An 18867-nucleotide genomic window follows, 5' to 3' on the forward strand; every position below is an offset into this window, starting at 1 on the left:
AAAATAACAGAGCTGAAGCGCTGGGAATGTGAAAACACTCTGAAAACTCCTCATCTCAATAGCTGAGGAATGACACTTTTTAACACGAGTCATCATTTTCAAAGCCAGCAAAGGAAAAAAGCCAACCAAAAAAACCTCGCACTCATGATTTTTGTTTTTTTGCCCGTGTACCGTTAACCCTTGCACTTTTGCTAGATAAAAAATGAATTTTGGCATACACATTTTAAAGTGATGACATGGCTCGTGGTGAAAACTATCATTCCTCAGGTGTTGAAACCAGGAATTTTCACAGTGTTTTCGTATTTTACGTACTGATATTCCAGACACTTCAGTCTTGGTAATTTTCAGTTTTAGGACAGCAAGAGCCAATTTTCTGGACATAAAATTGACCTTGACTATGAAATCTTATTGCGAGATGTACAGGGCGAGCAACAACGATTGAAGCGCGCCGCTCTGTACTGAAACTCAGCTCAATACTTTTTTCCACTAATTGTTTTGGTCAAGAACTAAAACGTTGATTAGCTGGGCTCCAGTGACGCACTTGCTACATTTTCGACTTCCTGGGTAAGATTTGTTAATTTTCACTTAAAAAAAAAGCTAATTTGTAGGGAAATACGTTATTATTTATTATTATTGATATTGCATTGCTCAATTCGGAGATACGCTTCAATTAGAAAAGTGTCTTGTTATTGGCTTAAATGCATTGTTCCCTCTGAAGATTAAACTCTTTAAAGTATTACAAAACGTGTAATTGCAAATTTACTTACGGTTTACCAAACAACCAGTCGCAAGTTAGTGTTGAAAAACACAATTGGTTGTGAAAATCTGAAAGCGCAAGAGAAATAAGTAAAGGATTAAAGACGCCCAAATCAAATGTGAGTAAAAAACTGTCTGTACGCATCTGATTAATGACTGTTGTTTGATAATGGATGAAAGAAGTTTTGATAATATTTCAACGATGGTCCACTATTTAAATCGATAAAGTGGACACTTCATCGAATTCAATCATTGCCGCTTCAATCAATCATTATTACTCGCAATGTAGAAAAGTTGAAGAAAGGAGCAAGGCTTGAGCTGACACCAAAAACGATTTAATCGCATTTTTAATTAACAGATGCATGGAAACGTTTAATTTTCAGCCAGTCATATCAAGTTGCTACGCGATAAGTGCCCCTGGAACCGAGGAAAGCATGATTTTCATTGTGACACTCAATCAGATTTTCATCAGTGTCGCCAAAGTATACGACCAGTTTAATTATCTTCCACCATCAAAGTGGACCTGATAATCACTTGTTCGTTGTCATGTGTTACGTCTCATCGTCAAAGAATCATTCGCATATTTAATTAATAAGGAATATACCAAGGTTAATCACATTTCCCACGAAGACACGTACATTCTTTCTTATTCATTCTGACTGTTAGAATTCCGAGAACACAATCAGCACTTTTAGAAGACATAAGTAATTGGGCCTCTGCCCAAGAGGTGAGAAGACACGACGATTTTCCGGGCATCTGTTTAGCCGAACTAACTCGACCTCATGTTTGTTCAGATAAATTTTGCCTGTATTCGCACTTAATCATTCTTTCCCTAAGCAAAAGCACTCAAGACCAGGCAAATTCCATCGCGCTCGTGATTTTTTTTTGGTTTTCTGATGTGTCATGCTTTTGCCAGTTAAAAATTATATCGTGCCTCCGGACAAATCACGGAAAATTCACACGAAGCGTTGAAGAAATCATGGCGACAAAGTAACTTTAACTAGAGCAAAAAAACAGTTGTTATCTCTAAAGTTTCGGCATAAAATTTGAACCTGATTTGCAGAGAAAACCGGATTACCAAGTTCCTCGGTTCACTTAAGAACCTCCTGCTTCTTCAGAATTGATTTTCCACTGTTTCACCCTACATTATGGCAATATATTCGCATTTTCTTGTTATCCTTAAGCAAAACCATTCAACACCGGCAAAAAAATCTCTTGAGTTAAAGCGCTCCTGACTTTTGTGGTTTGGTTGGCGTACCATGCTTCTGTTAAGTAACGATGATTTCATGCTTAGAGGCCAGATTTATTCGATAAAACATGAGGTTTTGGGGTGTTATTTGAAAAATTCTCAGAAATTGATAGAAAAATCATGGAAACAAATTAATTTTAATTAGAGCAAAAAGACAGTTTTGCTCTTCGCTTACAAACTTCCAGCTCCTCCCGAATTTGCTTCGCGAATTTGTTTTATCCAAAATTTTGGTGATATATTCGAATTTTATTGTTGTGAAATACGGATAATTGCCTATTGCATTTAAGCTTTCCCAAGCCGCAATATGTCATCACAAAAGCGACAAAATATGGTTTTGTCTCTTTGAAAATTCACCCTACTGACCATACACCGGTGCGCTCGTTTCCGATAAATTCGCTTAACGATTTACTTTTTTTTTTATTGCAGGGAGAGCTATTTTTTAAGCTCCAATCTCGTCCATATAAAAACAACGCTGTCGCCTTTTCAGAGTCAGCAAAGGAGCTCCATTCATCTTCCCGAATTGTTTAGCTTTTTCCCGCCGTATAATGCTTGTGCTGCAATTTTAAAGATGTGCGAAGCCAACTTTTATTTATTGGCCCCAATTTTCGAATCCTGTAAATCTTGTTTCCTTGCAAATGCCTCGGATCTGGGCTCAGATTAAATTTTGATTTATTTCGCCAGCGAGACCCGGAAAATATTATATACGACCCATCTTCTGTTTGTTTTCTCCGGCAATTATAGAAATATATCTCCACCAGACTCTTGAAATGCGGCGAAAGGAATTGTTATAAAACTTCCGACCTCCATCTGTCTAAATATGGGTGCGGATCTATTGCTTTTACGTTGAACCCAGAAAATTTTGTATGAATAAAAAATTTCCTCGGGAGCAAAAATTTCTCTTAACTTAATTTGGCCTGTAAGAAGCTTTCGACCCGTAAGTTACTTATGCAGGAAGTGAAATTTAGACGCCCACGTCTCCTGTCAAATCTTCATTTCTTAAGAACCCGGATTGTCGCTGTCTGCCACTTTTATCCTGCAATCCTTAGTGTATTTTACTGTTCCTGCTGCTTACTTAAGGGATGACACAGGAGCGTCAGGTGCCAGCCTACACGTTTCACCTTGCGTTACCAGTTTGATGGCTCCCTTTAAGTTTGTAAATTTAAGCCCGAACTGTAGTTTAAATCCGAGGAAAGAAAAGGAAACCAATTTATAAAAGAAGCGAATTTAAATGTCTAACTCCGGGATAAGTTTGCGTTCCTACGGGACGTCTCGCCCGGGAATTTATTTAAGTCTCTAGGTCGCGAAATCCCAAACCGAAGAAACCTTGCCTGATCTTATATCCTAGTTTAAAGTTTGCAGTTCCAACTAAATCTCGGATTTTACCGTGTGTTTTGTCGAGTGATTTCGTTTGAGGCGCAAAAGTTTCCCTTGCAGATCTGTAATGAATGTTTACTGATGTCTAATAAAAAAGTCGGTTCAGTACAATGCACAATTCTCAAAAAGTAACCATTTTTCGTAATTTCAATATAGGTATAAGATTTCAAATTTTACTAGCAAACACAGGTGGAACTGACTCTTCATTCAGATGGTTGGCGCATATTTGGTTGTCTCGACTAAATTATTCTAATACTGCAATAAAGCTTTAATTTTTGATGTTGTTAATTAGGTACTTCGATATATTATGAGGCTTTACACAATTAAAGGAACAAATAAAGAAACGGCAATTATTAACCACCTAAAATATCTAATATTTTCCACGTATCTTCAATCTTTAAATCATAACTATATTCGCCATTTAATCAAGAAAATTTAATCCAAGAATTTTGTAAAAACGCCAAGCTGAAACGAATAGTTATTTTACACGTTTTCAGCGCAGTTTTATTGGTTCGAGTACGTAATTCTATCTTTAAATCATCCCTTGCCCTTGCAATTAATATTTTTATTTTATAAATATTAATAATGTTGCAAACATTTCAGTATTCTAGACAGATAGACAACCACATTTTATTAGATAAGAATCCTTGCCAACTAAATCTCGAATTGTACTCTGTTTTATCGAGTAATTTGATTTGAGGCTTACATGTTATCCTTGCAAACTCGTAATGAATATGTAGAACAAAAATTCCCCTTAAAATCTCAAGAGTCATTAATTATGGACTTTTTTATAACGAGGCCCCTGTAAACATTTCCTTATTAAAAATGTAGCATTTTGTCAAGGTTTGATGGATTAATTTTAATTAGTTTGAGGTTTTTATGCGTAACGCTCAAAGAGAAGACGTTAGATTGTGAGTATTCAGCTTTTTTGACAGTTTTAACGCGGAACTCTCAGAGGATGATTAATTGCAGCTAAAGGACATGTAAAAAGGGCCTGTGAAACTGATTATAGACTCGAATATTTCCCATTGCTTCAATATTTATAGCGATGAGGGCAAAGAGTTCTCTAATTATTAATAAACATAATAGCTTCTTGAGTTAATAATCTAATAAATCCCCCTCTCATAACCTTGGGGAGTAATTCGATCCTAATAAACGCGAAGAATGCGTGTACAAGCCGGAAATTGGGGACTTTTTTTTAAGATGGATGACAGGTAATAAAGCTAATGGGCCTATAAATTCGATATATAAACAATGCGCGTATCATATGGGAATTTATGCACGCATTTTTTCTCAATTTCCCTAATAACGCGAACCTTGACACTTCTCTTTAACTTCGGAAATTTGGGGAATAAACGAACGAGAATAAGAAATGAATACAAAACCAAAACACGCCATTTACCTAAAGTATACCCCCCTTTAAGAACATATATCTTCACGAAAACTACGCAACAATTGGCACAAAGATACATCAAATTAATGGTCTTTATGAGCTCTTTCAATACTTGTTTTCACTGCATTGAAAACAGTCTAAAATAAAGTTAGCTAAAAACGTAATTCCAATGCTCCATGACCTCCATAAAACCATTTATCAAAAGAAGCAACTTATTTTTTTTTCCCGAAAATGTTCAAAAGGGGGAAAGTATCTACTGTTTATATCCCCACCTTCTTGAAGCTTTTCATTTTTAAGGCTCTTTCAAAATCACGAAAATCAGTTTAAAGTAACTCTCAGGTATCTTAACAGGTATAAATTGAAATATATATTTAATAAAACCAATCAGAATAATAACGGCAGCCACGTAATCCTGGTTGCATATTTACGACGCCATCCATAAAATTTGCGTTAACGCCATCACGGAGAAAGCCAATCAAGTTGGCAACAAGAATTTTATGATTCATGTAAATTAACACGAATTTCATCTTAAACACATTAAGTTTCGTTTCAGTTAAATTCTTAAGCAATTACTTAGGGAGCAATTCACTTTATGGTGTGTTAGAATTAGTTAATTCCCGGATTTATACACTAAATATAAAGGATTGTCGATTAATATTCGCTTCTTTCTCATACCCATAAAAGATCTCTCTCTTCCTTAGATTGCCTAAAGTAGTAGATACGTTATCCCTCTCGAAAATTATGTTTTTCATGTCCCAGTGATCCTCTGAAGGACTCTAGTTTAAAACAACAATTACCATGAGATTAGCTTCTTAGTCATTGCGCCTTTCTTCATTTGGGTTTTAAGGAAAATGGGTTTGTTATTGTTCTCTCCATTTACCGCATTTAATTATTTAAATTTATTTTCCTTTTTGTTATCTAGATCTCTCTTTCCCTTTTCCCAATTTCACTTCATAAATTCAAAAGTGTTATCTCCTAGCCTAAACTGTTTTAGAAACATGAATATTTTGATATATTGCAACTGTTATAGTTTCCGAGATCCTATATCTAACAATAAGAACAGCCGTATCTGTGTATTTTTTTCGGTCAATGTTACTACAGGGATTGAAACTTCCCAGTGAATGAATAATGTCGACAAATTTTCCGTCGACTCCCAGCATCAATTTGCAAAAACCTCGGATAAAACTCGTGCAATTCAGTTTTACAATTGGCCTTAATGGCTGCGAACAACAATCCGACGAACAGTAACTTTTATTCGCGAGCAACATTTCCATCGGGCAAATTAAATAGTTTTGCAACCGCCCCCCAATTAGAAGCCTGCGAACAAAGAAAACCGAAATCCATTTCGCAAAAGGGCTTTGTTTTCAGAAATAATAATTCCCGTTGACAACGGATCCATATGCTCCATAATTAGTGGGGCACTAGACAAAGGGCTCGTTTCGGCACAAACTTTTTCGCATTTCAAAGTTACAGTGATAAAAGTTACACACATCGCTCGGTAGAATACGTTTAGAATCGGCCCTTAATTAGGAGAAAACGTTGCTGGCAACTTTTGCTCGGAAGGAAGTAGATGCGTCTAATTTATAAGCAAAACTAAGACAAAGAGCCTCGACTCTCCAATAAACAGCCCGAATAATAAATTGCTGTTACGTTCTCCAAGTTTATGTTTAACTTTTTGCAAAACAAATAAAGATACGTAGGAATTTAATTCGATCGAGGCCGAGATAGGAACCAGTAATTAATTATACTTTGAACAGTTATTTGTTAGTCTCGTTGGAGAATTGAGATAAGCCCGAAGTTTCTGACTTTTTTGGAAAATTACAATTAGAAAACTCTTGACTTTTTCGTAAATTGCCCAAGCAAACTGCAACATGGTGAATACCCCAAAGTTGCTAAGACTTGAATATATGCAAGATTCGCTTTAAGTAAGCGCGTGCAGGCTTCTACTTGTTTATGGCTAATTTCGCCGCAACGATCAACTTCTTCGGAAGTTTCCGCACTAAATTGCGGAGTTTGTGTATACGAGTGTTTTAATTTAAGTTATGGAAGTAGGCTTTCGGGAATGGAAGAAAAGTTTGATTGTTGAGTATTAAAGGATGATGAAAGAAGGAATTTGTTGGTTGTTGAAAGGTTTACGAAAGAATAATATTTGATTTATGAAAATGGCGATAACAACAGCACGTTAATGGAAATATGTGGGAATCAGCAATATTGGAATATCATCTCTGATAATAGTAACACTTAATTGCATGCAATATGTCCAAAAAACTTTAGAAACCTTCAGCTCAGTTTCCCCGTCTCTTATAATTTTAAGATTACAAGTTCAAAAGTTTTGAACCTGCATTCAATTTGTGAATAAATTACAAGGTATTCCATATATAATGACGTCACTAAACCATGAAATTTTGACTGATCTTGTAGACTAAATTTTTCTGGCCCTACACGAGGATTACTGCAATTATTCAAAACAATTTTTTGGTACGGAGAAAAAGTTAAAACGAGATTCAAGAAAACTTCTTATATAGAGAGCTATGAAAAGTACCTTTATGTGAAAATAAGGAAGAATGAAATGTACCAAAGATTATTATTTAAATCAGCCAGAAACGCGAATAACTATGTAGTTAATGTTGAGGAAACTATTCCGTTATGTAGAGCGATGTATGCTAAGAGTTTTCTAACACGTAAATACTTTTTGAATGTAAACTACTCTTGCCTAGGAATTTGCGAATCGTTTACTGCTTTTATGCAGCCTTTGATTTAAATTTTTTTTTTCAAATCTGATTTACTTCCTCCTCAAATTCTTTATATGTTCTCGAACATCTGTTCTTGGAGAACAAGCCTCCGGCAAAGGAAATATTTATTTCGTCGATATTTCAGCAAGTCCGGCGAGACGATATGGAGCGACACCAACGTAAATCTTTAAAATATAAAAGCTGTTGAACTCGCCACAAAACCGAGTTAAAAAGGCAACTTCACAAGGTCCATCCGTCATTTAGATACATACCGACAACTTAAATGTCTGTGGACTCAAAATTTTATGTTACAAAGGATTTCAGGTAAATAGAAAAATACACTATTGACAAGTCAATCTAATATCGATCGATCTTTTGAAATGCAATTGGTGGATCGTAGTGTCGATTAAAAACAAAAGTAAGGTTTCAACATTGAAACTGTTAGAAACTTCAGCTAAGATGAAATTCTGCTGTGCTACGCCACTCTTTGACCAATCAAGTTATAAATTTTACTGTTTATATCCTATATCTGGTCGATTATTCTGTCTGAAATTCATTGCCGTAAAAGATCTATTTATTTGATAAAAGTTTTCGTTCTTTTGTAAGATGAACCAAAAGGTCGATGTTAATTGGATTGGACGGACTAAGTCCTTTTGGGTTTTATACATGTTAAACTTTTCAGCATTCCGTATAATTCGAGCATCTTGTCTAAAACTTTATGTTTTCCGTCAAACAAAGTCTCTCTCAAAGATTAATTCAAAGATTAACAACCTGGGGCTAATATTTACAAGCAGAACAACAACTTGCTCTCCCCCAATATCGTCCATATGGATGAAATCACCCCGGGAAATCTGTAGGATATAAAGAATGGCCCGGTTAATCGGGCAGCTATGCCGGGAAGCTGTTTAGTTAATAATGTATGATGCTGGCTATCCCTCGTTGCCCTTTCAGCTTGCCCAACTAGAAAAGATTTTATGAGGGAATTTTAAAGACATACTTACAAACTTACTTCAAGGAATACACCACAAAGACACTTACCTGAAACAAGAAAAATGTCTTTTAGATTTATTAATTAAGTAAAGAACGTGTGTATCATACATTTTGAAATTATGCACAGCAGATGTTTTTCCTTTGCAGATGAAAGAAATCTAATTTGCGTCCCTGTATTCAACACGTGAGCAGTATGTCCATATAAATTAGATCCGATCTTCACACTGGCGTCTGCCACGAACAGTTATTTCTCGAATATTCGACGCGCATAAATGAATAATGAATATCGAAGGCCTGCGGTACGTGTACGTTGTGACTGCATAAATATTAAACAACGTGTTATACGCTCCTATCGGGGCCCCGGTTTGAGTTAATTTTTCCCTGAACAAAATCTACGTAAAGATAAATGAAAACCCTCAGCAAACTTTTCAGTTTCCCGTGGTCGGGCCAAGTTTCAGCGAAGTTAATCGCTCGTAGAAAATTAGCTATAAATTTGTATGACTTTCGCACGAGCTACAGCTGAGAGTAAAGTTGCATAAAACCGAGCTGGTTTAAGGAGGATGCATAAAATTTCATGGAGACAGACTGCTCGAAATAATAAGTCAGTCTCACCTCGAAAATAAATGTTTCTCTTATGTGGAGAAGTTTATAGATATCTCAGGCAATTGCTGTTCGTACATATAGAGCGATGAAGGTGAGATGAGAATTTTTGATTTAAACTGCTATATACCTCATTTAACAAAACTGCCCTCAACTCCAGGAAACTCTCCTCGAGTAACTTGGTATAAGTTTCATAGCCAATTACTACAGGGGGCTGCATAAACAGTTTTGTCGCATGCCTTACGAGGAGACCTTCATGAATATGGATCAGCTAAACTTTACCTGCTGCTGCCGCTGTCTTCGTATTTTCACGAGAGGAAACTACTAAGGCACTTAAGTCACGTATTTTGTTTCTAAAGCAAACTATCTAATTTTGTCGTGAGGAAAAAGTTTATTTACGTAAAGATTCCAACAGGAGGATTTTTGATGCTATAATTGGGGATCCCTGGGTTGTGATCACGATATCACTAAATAAGGTTGAGTTAGAGAGAATTTTAAATTTTGTGGTGTGACAATAATGTAACTGCTTCCTCCTAACTTTCTATGAATAAATTTTGAGCAATGGAGCTATACTTTCTCTAAAAGGAAAATCGTTTTGTCAGTTTCGAGGAATATTACAAAAAATGCGTACATTAAGTGTTCATTTTGAACGACTCTAACTTCATTATTATTAGATATAAAGATGTCCGCCAAACGCCATTTGTAGCTCCATTTTAGTTCACTTTAAATTATATTAATAATGTGATAAATATTTCATCCGGGTGAGTTAGCAGGCTCTAAGTATGAAAATACATATTTCGACAATAGCAAAACAAGTTTTTTCAAAATAACGAAAGAAGAGACGAGATTTTTGAAAATCGACATACCCACAGTGTAGAATTTATGTTCTATTCCTTAAATTCAAGTCAAAAATGTGTCACCATTGTTTTTTGATAACGGCAAAGGAAATGAACCACATTTTTGAACGTTAACTCATCCGCACTGTGTAGGAGAAACTTTAGGATATTACTTTACTTTTCAGATTCAAAAAGGTTCTCAAAATACCGGTACGTTGTCAAGAATACTTTCTTTACACTACATTTTTAAATAATATTGCGCCACTTTATTTTGAGATAAAAAAAATTAAATTAAGAAATTTTGTATTTTTTAAGCAGTTGCGCACTATCTAGCACGCGCTTTTTCAACAATAACGTATATGTTCCAGTCGCTTCACTAATATTTGTAAAGATACCACATGTAAATATAATCAAAGTTCAAAGACTGGTTCTCTGCTGTCTCCTCAATTTTCCCCGAAATTGGAACTTATTGTAACCCACTCAGAAGACGAACTTATGAAGTATCACGTATAAAATCCATTTGGACTATTGCTGGATCCGGGACCGTTTCGATTTAAACCGGATTGCCTTCCGACCTCTTCTCTTTGTCCCATAAGTTAATTGGAAGTAAAGCTGGTTTTAAAAGTGTAAAACTAACTGGGATGCTCTTTCACAATTATTCCAATCCCCATCTTAAACGAGGCGTCGCGACGGTAAATAAGGCCGGCTCCGAACAACAATTTAAGCCTCCGTAAACTGAGCATAAATTAAATTAAAAGACTTCTATATACAAAGTCTTGAGCTCATAGCGAAAAGTTTTCGGCGACTTAATCTCGGCGAGGAAATTAGCAATAAATTTGCGTAAATCTTACACGCGCAACATAATCTACTTCATGCTTACAATTTTAAGTAATTTATTAATCTAGTATTACGAATTATTGTAAAACTCCCGGCCTTCGTCGCCCCATAAAGTAGTTTGTCGTATAGTTTATCCCGTTTCGGGCCCTCAAACGATTAATTTCGTCTCGAACCCGAAGTCCCGGATGCAATATCGACTTTATATAACGGTTCGACCGCAAACTGTGTTCTCTACGGGGCGGCTTAGACTCGTACCTAATTCCGTTCCAACTTATTCCTAACTATCAATATAAACCAGTCATTGAGGCAGCCCGGGAGATCCGCATCCGAAACCGGCAATTAACAAAACTTCAATTAAATTAATTGAACCTAGTGTGCTGGACACTGGATAATAGGGGACTTTAATGTACCCCTTCTTGGATTATATTCGGTATACGAATTGAGGAAAATCATACTAATCCAAGAGAGCATAAGGTGATTTGGCATTCTAAATTCAACCATATAGATTTCTTTAATTTTAGAACTGGAATTATGATTAGACAATAATCGATAGTTTTCTGCTCATCTGAAAAGTATTTTATTGATTTACAAGATGCACTTCTAGTGGTTTCTGCAGGTTAAACATTTTTTCGATAATTTTTGCCAAGACGGGGCTTTGCTAGAGCTAAAATAAAATAGTTTCCATTTAATCTTCAAGTCAAACCATTCTCGAACTAATCTACGAATCCTATATTTTCAGCAGAAAAATGTGTCTCTTCCCATTTCCACCCTTATAACTTACTTGGACGAAACATCTGCTACATACATATAATAAGGTGATTCAGAGTCGAAGAAGGGAGCTATAAAACGGTTCCCCGCGGACATCTTCATCCTTAGCGCTAACGAGGTTACAGTGGTTCAAAGTTGACTAATAAATTTCCACTTTTTTCAACTTTTATCAAAAACTATAAAATTGATTCAAATCTATCCTCAAGAAGGTTCACATCAAATGTATCACTAGAATACAACCGAAAATGTAAAAAAATCTTCTCTAGTAATATTTTGGATTTTCAGAATTCCTACTACTGAGTGGTTATTTTTAGTCCTTCTAATATTATAACCTTCACTAAATTGCAAACTTCTTGAAAACGGTCTGAACTATTGATTGAAATGCTACACCGGTCGAAAGAGAAATGGAAGGGGCATGTTTTACACCGAAAATGAACCAGGTCGTAAATATTTTTAGAAGTATCAAATTTTCCATAAACTTTCATTTATTTTACTAGTTTTTCCTCCCAGAGGACCAACCACCGGAGGATGGAATCTGCGTTGAACCCACCTAAAACACAATTCATGTGAAAAAGTGCGGGGTTAAAACTTTAATATCTTGAGAACAAGATGAGCCATGAGTTGCTGTGTCTTTTTTTTAAGTATTTAAAAGTGCATATTTTAAATCTGAGACATAAGACCCTATGCCAAAAACCGACATCGAAATAAAACTGAGATTTTTCTTTTCTTCTGGTGGTGTGTGACCGATATTAACGAAGCCTTTTCGCATCTTTTCTAACTCTTCTCGAAAATCGTAAAGTTCCTGTATATCAATTATTTCACCCTCAAATAATATCTGTTGGTTTTCCTCTTCCGCTTCCATCAAGTATACATAAGTTCATCCCCTCGAAAGGTCCGCACTTGAGCAAAAATAATTAATTTCTTGTCGCCCCACTGGAAAGGAAGTTAAGAGCGAAAGCAACGTCCTTTCCCTGCAGTCAATATGTCTTTTCGGGGCTTGGGACCCTCGTAAAAAGTGGAAGGGATCCAGTGAAATTGGCAGATTTGATGGTCCTCAATCACAGTCAGCCATTGCGTGACGGAGTTAAACCGGGAAGTCGATTGCCTTCGAGGACGTGTGGAAAAACTATAAAATGCTGGCGCCTTTGCCTGATTTATATATTTTTGAATTTCCCACCCTATTAGAGGGGAACAAGGATCCGACCATTTTTTTATGAGCAAGGGAGGCAAATTGGGAAAAAACACACTTAATCAGCAAAAATTTGAATGATCGATATAACCCATTGAGGACTCGATCTTTGTAGATCGGCTTATACGTACATCGATACTTCTTCAGCAGCTGTTCGTGCCATAAATCGTCATCCGCCGGGTGTGTGTTCAACAAGCCTCGGTCCGAATTACGGGGCTTGTTCCCATAAATTAACAACTGCGGTTGCAATGATGATTCTTCTCTTTTTCGTAAAATCGCAAACTGTCCTGGTCACGCGGACATTTTTAGAGAAAGGCACGTGTCATTGCAAATGAGGGCTCTAGGCCGCAGATCAAACCGCATAGTGTATGTTGCCTTAAACTTTACCAGAGTTTAATCAGAACCGGGAGAATGGCAACCGCAGAAGTCGTCTTCAGTTCCGGGTTTCGTTAGATTGCTGACGTTAGTGTACTCTAATTAAGGGGGAAATAATTGGGCCAGGAATCAGCTCTGTATGTTCGAGGTTTTCACTGAAAGAGACTGAACGTCAGTTCAATCCCTCTTTGCTCTATCACCAATCCTTATCTGTCATTTACTTTTAAGTTCTTTCTCTCGGTTCCTTCGTAATTCACCTGAAATCTGAAAGAAACAAAGAAACCCGAATTTGCAAACTTCGGTTCTAATTCGGCCCTGAAATCCTCTCTATGCCAAAGGGATTTCGACTTCGCAACAATTTGAGGCCATTTCTTAGATGCTTTCCACGTTAGCATTAGATCCCAGCAGCTTTTTATATCTTTCCTTATCAGCTTATCCTACAATTTTCCCTTCTGCGCACCAAATACTATAAATTTTGATAAGCTTTTCGGGGGTATCCAGGAACCATTTGACTATCTCTCTCTTAAGTGTTTTGTCCCTTGGCTCTTTAAAAATAATCATTTCTTTAACGGGTTTCGTTGTCTGCTCTTTTCAAAGCGCTAGTAGTGTTTAGTTTAAGGTTTTAAAGAAAAAGGAGAGGAATCGTTTTAAGGCGATCCTAAAGAGCTCTGCAATGAATTAGAGATGTCTATCTAAGACATAAGGGCCCTGTTTCCTTTTTCCATTATACGCAAGAACCAGCGTAAATGCCCTAAAAGCGTTTTCACGTGTTTTGGGTCTCTCTATAATCTAAATGTCCATTCTAATGGGCTCTTGCACGTACGCACTTCCTTTTGTCTTAATAAATTTTAATGCCAAATGGAGGAGATTATCTTTGTTTGCTTTGTTAGGTTTTCTTTTCATGAGAATTTTAGGTATTCGTGTGTAATAAGATAATAAGAGTTTTGATATGATTTAAGTATAATGAAATTTAACTGAAATGGGATTTGTTTTAAGAGGAAAAAACTATTATTTAGTTACCTGCTTCAGGTACCCCCAAAAGTCAAAGCGAACCTTCGAATAAACCTCTCAATGACAAGCTTAGTAGAGCGGCAAAAAACAAAATCTTCCAACAGTTATCTTGGAATAGCCGCTCCTTATAAAAGTAGTCCTAAAGTAAAACAACCATTTATTCGAATTCTCATAACACGGTTAAGACTCAAAACACAACTGGACCACTCGAATATTTTCGGAGCCCAAACGTAATAGTTTAAGAATACGTAGATCTCTCGAGTTAAAATCAAATAAGTTTTGGGATATTGAGCCGTTAAAACCACGTTAAAGGATTATTCATTTTATACTGTTATAGAATAATGGAAAATTACATGAAATCATTCTGAATACAGTTGGCATTAAATCAGATTTTTCAATTTTTATTGTGTGTCTGAAAGCACGCCTATGGTAGTTGAAAAAAACTCAAATACACACAATATTTAAAAACCGTGACTATGACGATTATGTTCAACTATAGCATAACATTACATCAAGCCCCTGTGGCCTAATGGATAAGGCATCTGCCTCCTAAGCAGGGGATTGTGGGTTCGAGTCCCACCAGGGGTACTTAACTTTTTTTATTTATTAAAAACGCTTTTTTATATTTGTGAACACCAATAAATAATTATAGAAAAATGTTAAATGTTTTTATTAATTTTTTCCAGAAAAATTTATCGTTTAATTTTTTTAACTTTGGCTCGATACGAGTAGTCTTTTTCCTGTTAGCGTTCGGTAATGTGGCTTTACCGTACACATTTACGATATGAAAGTGGTACTTTACCGCACTTGTGCACGTAAAAATTCCACCGCATGCTAATGTTTAAGTAAAATTACAAAAGATAATCGAATTGACACACATGCACTAATAGAAAAAAATATTACAATAACACATACGATAAAGTGATTTACATAACTAGTGCGGAAAGTGATTTTTTACCACACACTGATTCCGAACGAGTATATGTGTACTATTAAGGATAGACTTAATAAAACCCTCTCCCTATACACCTCTCATCATCTCAAACAGTTTTCAAACTCTTATAACTATTCAAATTAAACCCTTTCACACTTTTCCTTAAGCAAACCACCCCAGGAACGATGGAAGAACAGTTAGGAACTAATTGCACCCTTCGTTCGGTTGCAAAGCAGACTCGGGGTGTCCTCTAGTTCGAGATTTGCGGGCTGACCGTCGTCCGTTTATTAAATTCTTTGTCGCCCCCCTCCCCTGTCCCCAATTCCAGTTTACATTCCCCACTTTGTGGATAAAATACGGCCACTGTTTTGTCCTTTATTAAATTTATTCCTTATCCCCTTGCTTTGCGAATATCTTCTGGGATGGTTCACTACATCTACCTGAAGGAGGGATTTTGTTATGGTAATGTGTGTGAGTTAGGGTTTAGGTGTCTTTTGTATGTTCAAAGTAAAGAGCTTTGTGATGGATCTCACTCATTAAGTTTTTCTTGTTTTAAATATTTTCTTTAATGGTGAAATCTCTGCAAACAAGAATGTCAAAAAGAAGAGGAGAATCTTTTAAATAACGCCAAAAGTAAAGAACATCAAAGCTCCAATAATGAGCTCTTTATTTCCTTTCGGGGAAAAGGCGGTAAGCAAACAATCGCTGATCCTGATTAGATCAAAGGCCCTCTCCGAGAAAAATTAGAAAAAGAACCGGAGGAAAGACGGTCTTTGATATACGCCCTAATTACGGTACTGTGCCAGTTTCCGTCGAAAGTTAAAACTTTAGAATATTCTGCGATTTGTTGTTATATAATTTAGTTGTAAATGTTTTGATTTTAGTATGCAAATAAGTGTTTTCCTCCCCAGTTCTAAAGTTTTCCTTTTTCGGTCTTTGCAGGCACATAAACTCCGCGGGCGAAGAATATAAACTAACAAAACCCGTTTTAACTCCAATAGAAAGTTTATCCCAAATAAAACGATATAATAGGAAATTCATTACAAAACCAACAGTCCATTATAAAAGTCGATCCGACGGGCCGTGCAGAAACTGGGCTATTACAGCATCACGAAGCAAAAGTTTGCAGTTTGGGCACGTAAGCAATTATTTATCGCACCAGAATTCCTGCTGCACCTTATTTTAATTAGAAACTTACTTTACAATATATTTTGATTTAATTAAACGGAAAATGGATTTATTTCCTGAGAGCAACTGCGGCAGTAAAGTGGGTTTGTTTGTTTTAACGATAGTTTCCTTGTGAGGATGTATTTCAGTGGCGGACAATTCAGTAGTAAGTACACATCGCAATTTTCGTCATGCCCGAAGCGGCGACAAAGCAAATTGAAGATAGTAATTTTGCAAAAATCTAAGAATTTTAAAGAGCTGTGATACGCCAATGATTCAAAGAATATTCAGAGTGCTATAAATTTTCCGTATAACTTGAAAAACGTCTTATTTATTGGCACTAAAAGCAATGGCGTATCGAACAAAGTTTTGAGGTTCAAAAAATAGTAAAATAAACAGGAGAAATAATGTTCAAGAATTGATGAGTCGCAGTCGCAAGCACTGCAAGCCCACTTACCCCTAGTCACGCCAATAGTTTGTTTTTGGTAGTTTCCTTTTGGGGTGTATTTCCAACAATAACCGCAGAAAATGCATGCTGTAGTTTTATTTTGTCGAAGATCATTATACTTTAAAAATAATTCCAAGGGAAATTTCATTAAATGAAATCTTATCAAACACATTTCCATTCGAAAGGAGCAGCGCTCGTTCTATCGCAGACCTCCCTTCTGGTAATTGGAAAAATGGCTGATCTGCTTACCGACGTGGGGATCCAATTCAAATTGAGGTCCTATACCCCGTAATAGAGACCAGATGAAATATAAATTAGTAGACTAAAGGTAGAAGCCCTAAGCCCTGTAATGGAACGAGTCTCTCTACAATGAAACAAAATGGGCGCCAGGAAATGCCATTAAGAGAAAAGCCATTAGTTGGGACCAATTAAATTGACATTAGGGCCTCTAAAAACCGTTCCCATTTAAAGTCAGCTGTACTTCGACGCCTCAAGGGAAATTGGACAGTTTGAAAGCGATAATTTTCGATTTTACTCCGCTCGTTATTTCTTCTCCGAAGCTTAGTTCAAAAATACAATTACTACTAGCTCGCAGGAATTTTCCTCGGTTAATGAGAATACCCCTGGATTTTCCAGAGTTTCCTTGAAAAAAGACCAGCTTAGTATGGTAGGGAATAATGAGATCCGCGTCCTTTATCGTGATCCCGCTATTAGCGCAAATCCCCGTAACAATAACTTCTTAAAGCTTTTGTTAAGGTTGATCCGTTAAACCGGGCCGATCTATCCAGTTATTTGCCGACGATCGGAACAATGAACTTTGATCGAATGAGATTAATTGGATTAAAGTTTAAAGAAAGTAGGTGAAACGGGGATTAAACTGATTATTTAGGCTTCAGTGGTAAATTCAAGCCCGGATGAAGCCAGCCGATGTTAAGCGTGCCTGGATTACCACATCAGAAAACGCGAATTTTTTCCCAACCAAACCACAATCATTTGGGAAATTTCCCCGATATGGCAACAGCGCCAATCGTAATCAATTGTGTCACTTCTTATTCTCACAATGCTTTTAGAAAAATAAAAGAGTGCCGCAACGTTGCCATATACCTTTTTCCTCCAAGATAGAGGGGCATGTTTGTATAGTCTTAAATTTGGGCAAACGCATTTTCCCCCATCGAATTTCCACTTTATTTCGCAGTCCTTTCACGAATCGGTACACAAAGTGCATCAAGCGAACGCCGACCGACCAGAAAAATACATACACATAGCGGAAACATGTCAAAGTTAAAAATCACCCCGACAATAGGAACGAATCGTGTGTAAACGCGAATCGAAATAAAAAATGGCCCCGCATGCGACATTTTGCGGTCCAATGGAATTGTGTAAATAAAAGTGGAGATTTTTGTTTTGTTTTTTTTATGGGGGGGGGGGGGGGTATAAATTCGGTCAAGGGATTGAATGTCCATTTGTTCCGCACTTACTTGAAAGCAAACGGCTTGGAACAACGTATCTTATCAACTGACTTTTTGAAATTGAAATACTCTGACTTATGGAATAATCCTTCTAAATTCCTTTGAAATGTTCCTTTTATAGTAAACACTAGCACCTTGAAAGATTTATTCCTAGCATCCACAACCCAAAACCTTTTTTTTATTCTATGGTTCAACTCGTCGGTGTCTTCCTCTTGTACTCTCGAAAGACCAAAAAGAGAAAAATCCACGTTTACGATAAGTTTTTTTTATGGTGTTAACAAAATCGCTCACTCTGTATCGTTTATTCACGTTGTTCTATTTCGTTTTGTAGGCCCAGATTTCAGCTACAATTTACCTCGTCACATTTTTCTTGTCGAATTTTAAACTAGCGAGTTAAATGGGGTTGAAGCGATTTTCCCTCATTTATTTTTTTTGCTTCTGAAATCCTCTAGCTCACTGTGTAACATTTTTTCCAGGTTTCCCTACGTCATCTTGTAGCCTCGAATTTAGACTTCAAATTACTTTACTTTTTTCTTTTACTTCCTGCAGCAAATCAGTGGAAAAGTTATCAAAGTTATTAACAAAAATAACCATTGGAAAAAAAATCTTGTGTTTTAGTGTGTCTAACCGGTTACTCTTCAAGAATGGCACCACTGCAGCTCTCTTTTGTTTTGGACGTTTTTCTACAGCCCCACTTCAACTTTAAAATTATTTATCTCGTGTTGTCAAACTTCCAAAT

At 36.5% G+C, this 18867-nt stretch overlaps 2 protein-coding genes and 1 non-coding gene across 4 annotated transcripts in view; 1 reads left to right on the top strand and 2 right to left on the bottom strand.

Moving 5' to 3' along the window:
• LOC136414229 (catalase-like) overlaps positions 1-18867 on the bottom strand; it is a 260265-nt gene that overhangs the window by 221975 nt on the left and 19423 nt on the right. The window lies entirely within an intron of this gene.
• The window catches only part of tei (teiresias), a 137370-nt gene that overhangs the window by 110117 nt on the left and 8386 nt on the right, over positions 1-18867 (bottom strand). The window lies entirely within an intron of this gene.
• Positions 14626-14698, top strand: TRNAR-CCU (transfer RNA arginine (anticodon CCU)). Its single transcript has one exon. It is a non-coding gene; the product is annotated as a tRNA-Arg (tRNA).

The sequence above is a fragment of the Euwallacea similis genome, chromosome 17 (assembly GCF_039881205.1).
Source record: "Euwallacea similis isolate ESF13 chromosome 17, ESF131.1, whole genome shotgun sequence".
NCBI lineage: Eukaryota > Metazoa > Arthropoda > Insecta > Coleoptera > Curculionidae > Euwallacea > Euwallacea similis.